This window comes from Cyprinus carpio, chromosome B9 (genome assembly GCF_018340385.1).
Source record: "Cyprinus carpio isolate SPL01 chromosome B9, ASM1834038v1, whole genome shotgun sequence".
Classification (NCBI taxonomy): domain Eukaryota; kingdom Metazoa; phylum Chordata; class Actinopteri; order Cypriniformes; family Cyprinidae; genus Cyprinus; species Cyprinus carpio.
Window position 1 is genome coordinate 2,187,017 of NC_056605.1, and position 7,615 is coordinate 2,194,631.

The 7,615-nt window shown below is 38.6% G+C and overlaps 1 pseudogene; it reads right to left on the reverse strand.

Annotated features, from left to right (window-relative positions):
- Positions 1–516: 516 nt before the first annotated feature.
- Positions 517–1,826, reverse strand: LOC109086370 (annotated as a pseudogene).
- Positions 1,827–7,615: the final 5,789 nt, after the last annotated feature.

Sequence of the window (7,615 nt, forward strand, 5' to 3'; positions counted from 1 at the left end):
TTTGGTGATGTGTGCACCTTTAAATTTGGTACCGTAGGAGATGTGTTTGGCAGGTTAAAGTGTCAGATTTGCACAGAACACACACTAAGACAGACACCCTTCACTAAAGGTTATTTCCAATAATACAAATTTTCAATGAATTATGTATCCCAAATATCTGTATCTCCGTCCTTCCCAAGAGAAGTAGAAATGGACTCTCCAAAAGAGAGAAAAAAAATAATAATAAATAAATAACCTGGAATAAACAAGTAATTGTAATAAAGTTTTGGTGCAATAAAGTAATGTGTTCATTCAGTGGTGCTGAATGGTATATTATTAAATGAATAAAACCGTTCAGCTTGGATTTTTTTTTTTTTTTTAACAAGTATTACTATTTAGAGGCTAAAGCCTGTCAATGGTTCTCCAGTGCAGTAGTTATTTTGTATGCATTCACTTTGCATATAATGGCTTACTGATTAAATTAGAAGCAAAATATAAAAATGTCACCACAAAATTTTGGGGAAACACTCACAATAGACATATATTTCACTTGCACAGCAAACAAAATTGAACAGCATTTAATGTTTTACTGGATGTAAAGATGTAACCCTATCTTTAGCTCATTATCTATTTTTACATGAATAACGGACATGGAGACATCCATAAACAACAGCCTCTGTCAGGTTATTTTTGGAAAGTGAATATTCTAATTTGAATCATTTCAACAGCCCTGAACCCATCTACTCGTCACATTATCATCTTAACATGCACACACATACCCACACCAGGATCCATTCAGAGGGTAACCACAGCAAAGGTCATGCTTCAGCATGCCAATCTCCTGCTGTAATTGACCAGTGATGTTTAGTGATCATTACCGCCCCCCTCTTCCAGCATAGCATGGGGGACCCATCGTTTCGTCCACCCTCACAGGAGGAGAGTCCAATGAGGCAAAACTCACAGCAGGGGGGTGGATATTTTATATATGATTTCATAATTGGCAAGCTTAATTGGTCACAGTTGTTATGACGAGAAGTGGTTTGGCTGAAGGTATTAGTTGAATTGGAGGTTCAAAGTTCAGACCAAAGTTGATTGTGTGGAGACAGCTGCCATAACAGTTAACGGTTATCTCCTGTTGGTCCAATTAGACACTACCTCAGTAAATTACAAACCTCTATCATTTAGATCAGAAAATGAAAGGGGAAAAAAGTCCCCATATCAGTTTTCTGAATACATGTTATAGATCTTATTGTAATGATTTATTTATTTCAAGCCCCAAATGAGAGGATAGCATGAGTATTCACATATTCCCTCTTTCCATTCATTCATCCCTCCACCTCGCTTACGTCAGGGAAATTTTTTTGGCCTGTGTACAAACTCTTTTCTCGTACTCCACTCTATTCTGACAGCATATAGTGTACAGCTCTGCCTGAGCTGGATCCTGTATTTTCGGTTCATTCAGGAGCTCCTGAATCCCTAAGAGGATCTGTTTAATGGTAATAGCAGTTCTCTAGTCTTTATCCTCCTCCAGGATGGAAAAACACTGTGCCCTGATGGATTCCTGATGGATACACATTCAGATGGAACAGTGAAGGCTCAAATTCACATTTTGGGGTGATGAGGAATGGTCATCTTTTTATAGCGTCATTAAACAAACCTCCTTCCCATGGAGTCCCCTTCTTTCCTGCAATAGCACATTCCCACTTCAAATGATTCATGGTACCGCCAGGAATTTTCGTCGGAACAGCAACAAAGCAGAATGGATGGTCTTTCCTCCATTCTTTGTGCTCCTGTGCAAATCGACTCTGCGCAATACCAGACACGTCCACTGATCTGTGTGAATCCCAGTGTTATTCCACTTCCGGGCCTGCTCACTCAAAACTTCCGTGACTGGGAACCAAAGCTGTGAAGTTTCCCTCAGATGACGTATACAGGACTTCTCTGATCTTGTAGTGCAGGGGTGCCCAACCCTGCTCCTGGCAATCGACTGTCCTGGAAAGTTTAGCTCCAACCCTAATCAAACACACCTGCCTTTTATTTTTAAGTGAGCCTGAAGACCTTAATTAGTTGCTTCAGGTGTGTTTGATTAGGATTGAAGCTGAACTTTGCAGGACAGTCGATCGCCAGGAGCGGGGTTGGGCACCCCTGTTGTAGTGTAGGCAATGCTCCCATAACCTAATAAAAATCCAATCCACAACCAATGCATAGAACTAATTTCTCATCCAATATTTACAAAATAGTCATAATATGAATAAAAGATCAGTTGCTACTTCTGTTTTATCACAACTTTAAAGGTGCACTTCTTAAAGGGTTAGTTCACTCAAAAATGAAAATTCTGTTATTAATTACTCACCCCAATGTCGTTCCGATCCCATAAGGCAAGGCAAGTTTATTTATATAGCACATTTCACACACCATGGTAATTCAAAGTGCTTTACATAAAAGAAAGTAAAATAATCATGAAAAAAAAAAATAATAATAATCACAAAAGTAAAAAAAAAAAGTTTAAAAACTTTGAAAATTATTTAAACATTGATTTAAAATTAATTTAAAACAGTTAAAAATAGAAAATGATTTTACATAAAATACAGTGAATACATAAAATACAGTGCAATCAGTTTGCACAGTGCTAATTCAATAAATGCACAGCTAAACAGATGAGTTTTGAGTCTAGATTTAAAAGCACATCTGATATCTTCTGGAAGCTGATTCCAACTGCGGGCAGCATAATATCCAAAAGCAGACTCCCCTTGTTTTGTGTGAACCCTTGGTATTTCTAACTGACTCGAATCTACTGATCTGAGTGGTCTGTTAGGTTTATATTCAGTAAGCATATCTGCAATGTATTTCGGTCCTAGGTCATTGAGTGATTTATAAACAAGTAAAAGTACTTTAATATCAATCCTTAATATAACTGGAAGTCAGTGTAAGGACCTGAGGACTGGTGTGATATGCTCAGATTTTCTGGATCTAGTCAGAATTCTGGCAGCAGCGTTCTGGATGAGCTGCAGCTGTCTAATGGTCTTCTTGTGAAGGCCGGTGAGAAGACCATTACAATAGTCCACCCTGCTGTGATAAAGGCATGAACAAGTTTTTCCAAGTCTTGACTGGAAACAAAACCTCCAATTCTTACAATGTTTTTTAGATGATAGTATGCTGATTTAGTTACTGCTTTGACATGACTACTGAAACTAAGGTCTGTCTCCAGAATCACACCAAGATTCCTGACTTGATTTTTAGTTGTTTGACCCCTAGAGTCAAGATATGCATTCACCTTGAGAACTTCATTTTTGTTTCCAAATGCAATGACTTAAATTTTTCCCTTGTTTAACTGAAGAAAGTTCTGGGACATCCAACTATTAATTTCATTGATGCATTGGCAGAGGGAGTCAATGGGGCTGTAGTCATTTGGAGATAAGGCTAGGTTAATCTAGGAATCATCAGCATAGCTGTGATAGGCAATTTGGTTCTTTCTCATTATTTGACTTAGTGGGAGCATATACTGTACAGTACAGGCTAAACAAGAGCGGTGCAAGAAATGAGCCTTGTGAGACTCTGCATGTCATTGGCCCTTGGTTCATCTTCGGAACACAAATTACGATATTTTTGATGAAATCTGAGAGCTTTATGACCCTCCATAAACACATGTTTACGTTAACTTGCCTGGCAGGGGTGTCTCCGTGATCACACAGATGGATCGCCTTAAGTGAGGATCAGGCCCTGGGTGCTGCAGCATTGCTGCCCACTGCTCCGGGTGTGTGTTCAATGCTGTGTGTGTGTGCACTTGGATGGGTTAAATGCAGAGCACAAATTCCTAGAAGGGGTCACCATACTTGGCCACACGCACTTCACTTCCATTTTCAGAAGAAAGAGCATACTGAGACTCTCCAAAATTACATTAGGGTGACAAGTAGGAGAAGAATTGTTGAACTATCAATAAAAATATCTTAATTTGTGTTCCAAAGACAGGTCTTAGGGGTTTGGAATGTCATGAGAGTGAGTAATCAATGACAAAATTTTCATTTTTGGGTGAACTATCCCTTTAAGTCAAGGATGAACCAAAAGGTTACAAACAATATACTGCCATAGAATTTAATACTATCAATACTATGAAGAAGGCAATCCCACAATGGATAGCAAGCTTATCCAAGATGGAGGATAGGATGAGAAAAAAGCTGTATTTATATGGACAATATAGACAATAATAGAACAGAGCTCACTGCATGACAAGATCAACCAAAGGACAAGCTGCTCATGCTAGGCTTTAATACCTGTTTTTCTGGTTCTGTTGTACACATCCAGTCATGTCAGATGACAAAATATAGATAAAGAGGAAAATCCAGCAGGGCAAACTTGGCTGTTTGTTTATTTGCTCTCACACATCCCTTTTCTGTCCATCACATACAAACACAGACAGTGAAAGAGATGAGCAATATAGTGCATGTGACCCTATAAGTGTTTTTTTTTATTTTTATTTTTTTCCTGCAGAGTTGTGTTAAAGTCCAACAGCATTGCTGGGCTTCAGCATTTCCATGGTCCCTACACCTGACACCACAGCTTTAGATATTAAAGAAACAGCTGCTGAACAGTTTATGAGGTTAAGCGATATGAATAGTACAACATGAAGTGAACTGAGCAGGTGTCTTTATTTCCAGGCTACTTTTTGTCTTTTCTTTTCTTTCTTTTTTTTTTTTCAGTGATCTTTTAAAGGGGTCATGAACTGCCTGTTTTTTATTTTTTTATTTTTTATTTTATTTTTAATTATTATTATTTTGTACTGTTCTCTGAGGTCCACTCAAGATTTTTTTATTTAGCTCCAATTTGTTATCAAGATTTTTACAAAATAATAATAATCATTTTCATAATTCAGAAGTAATAATTTATTTTCTGTCCTGTTTTTGACCCCTCATCAGAACGATTGTAGACTCGGAAGGATTGTAGACTCAGAAGTAAACACCCACTGCTATGATTGGCTTGTGTATATTTGACAAGTCTACATCCTTCACAGATGAAAGTGAAGTGGCATACAGCCAAGTATGGTGACCCATACTCAGAATTCGTTCTCTGTATTTAACTCATCCAAAGTGCACACACACAGCAGTGAACACACACACACACTGTGAACACACACCCGGAGCAGTTGGCATACATTTATGCTACAGCGCCAGGGGAGCAGCTGGGGGTTCGGTGCCTTGCTCAAGGGCACCTAAGTCGTGGTATTGCCAGCCCGAGACTCGAACCCACAACCTTAGGGTTAGGAGTCAAACTCTCTAGCCATTAGGCCACAACTTCCTAATGGTTAGAGAAGTCGTGGATGGACACTGCTGTGATTAAGGTTAAAAATGCATAAATACAATAAGTACATATCAAATTATCTGTTTAACAGAAAAAGCAATAGTCATCACATAATAAAAACAGTTACTCACACTTGTGTGGTGTGGCATTACTGTCAGATCCAATATATTCGGCACGGCCTCGTCTTTTAGTTTCAGTCTTTTTGAAAATCCCGTGTCAAATTGTGCCTTATTTAAAAATTAATTGGCGGTAAAATGAAGTGAACAAAAGGCAGAGTTCTTACTGACGTAAATCAGTTGGTGGGGCTAAACAGGCATTGATGTAGAATCGTTGGGCGGGGATTAACAGGCAGTGATGTAGATTCATTGGGCGGGGCTAAACAGGCAGTGATGTAGAATCAGTGGGTGGGGCTAAACAGGCAATGATGTAGAATCGGTGGGCGGGGCTAAACAGGCAATGATGTAGAATCGGTGGGTGGGGCTAAACAGGCAATGATGTAGAATCATTGGGCTGGGCTAAACAGGTAGTGATGTCGAAGCAGGCATTGATCTTCTTCTATGGAGGTGGTGCTTATAACCACACTATTACATCATAGAATAGAAGATACCCCAAGCTGTCGATTGGCTTCATTATAAACTGTTTTTAGACTGACTTACAGGATGTTTTTATATGACCTCTTATGTGTCAAAAGATCAAGGGAATTTTGGTGTCTCAATTCATGACACCCTTTTTAAATAAATTTCTAAATTTAATCTTTCTAAAATAAATGTAAAATTATTCCAAAGAATTTGCAAAGCTGCTGATTTGACAGACATGTCCATACTGAACACTTAATTTGTAATCATTTAATGTTTCTGACACCAGAATGCAGGATTTCTGAACAAACTGCTTTGTGACTTTATTAAAAATAAATAAATAATTTTTTTTTTTTTTTTTTTTTTTTTAATGGGGAAGGGGAATTTGAGTTCTGAAACTTAATTTATGCTTTCATACAACAATTAACTCTTTTATCTCAAAAGATCAAGGAAAAATTTTATTCCTCATGATATTAATGCTTTAATTCCAAATTCTGAAATCCCATCAAACACCTGTTTAAGGGGAATCAGCTGAGATTGGAAACCTGTGAGCATGTCTTATTAAGTCTGTTAATAAACGGCCTACCTCATCAGAGAATACGTAATGCCTCCAGGGCAAACGAGAGACACCGTTCACCCATAAAGCAGACGAGAGGAATAAGAAGCAGAAAATCACCGGATAGCTTTTATGTTGCTCGCCGTCCATCAGACAGCAGAGAGAAAGGATTTTGCAGCCATAAAGACAGAGCCTGGGAAAAGAGCAGGCGAGCTTGTGCTCGCTGGAATTAATCAGTTTGGGTTTTGGGCCTGAACTTAAATGTCAGGCGCTGCTCTCTCAATGCTTCTGGGCGATTTCTTAAAGCAGGAAAACACGTTAAGCTCACTCACACACACTCACGCACACACCGGAGGTCAAAGTTGGTCAGTGAGCCAAGAAATACCATATCAGAGCTGCCTTCCTCTGCTATTGCCAGCAGTATAAATTGCAGAATTAGTGTATTGATTGGGGAATGTAGCATCCAGCAATCACTTTTAGAGTCCTGACAAGATTATTTTATCCTTGTTTTCCTGTATGATTATGTGTTATGTGTGAGTTATGCTCCCAGCATGGGAACTGACAGACTAAATTTACTCAATAAAATGGGGCAGTTAGTGAAGGCAGTCAGCCACAACAGAGAGATCTGTTACTGTTAGCATGTGTGCTAGCTCGACAGACCACCCCCCCCCACCCTGCCCCGAAGATCAATATATCAAACCACATAACTTTTTTCTTGCGTGGAATGTGCGGGGGCACATGCTGCATTCAGAAATACGACCTGAGAAACCTGTACTGCACATATAAAGAATTACGTTAAGAGATTTCTTTTTTTTCTTTTGAAAGAGATGATTTAGGCAATTGTGTATTTCAGGGATTTAAGCAGATCAGGATGAAAAGTAGCATTTTAGTGCAAGTTGAATAAACTAGGCGTGCATGCATTCACACACGCACACACAGACACCATCTGCTGTCTCGTATATCTTTATGGGAAATGTCTAGTTTGCTCCAGATGTTTGTGAGCTGATCCACACCATGTTCAAAGCATTATCACTTATTAGACACATACAAATGCAACAGTAATTCAGCCATAGTGAACATGTCAATAAACTCAAGCATACATATTTACTGCTTTCTTAAAGAGTCATTTATTAGTTTACCAAAACATTGAATTTTTATCAGTGCATAAATTAAAAGTGAATGAATGTTGACCACAGGTGTGAAGAAGAAG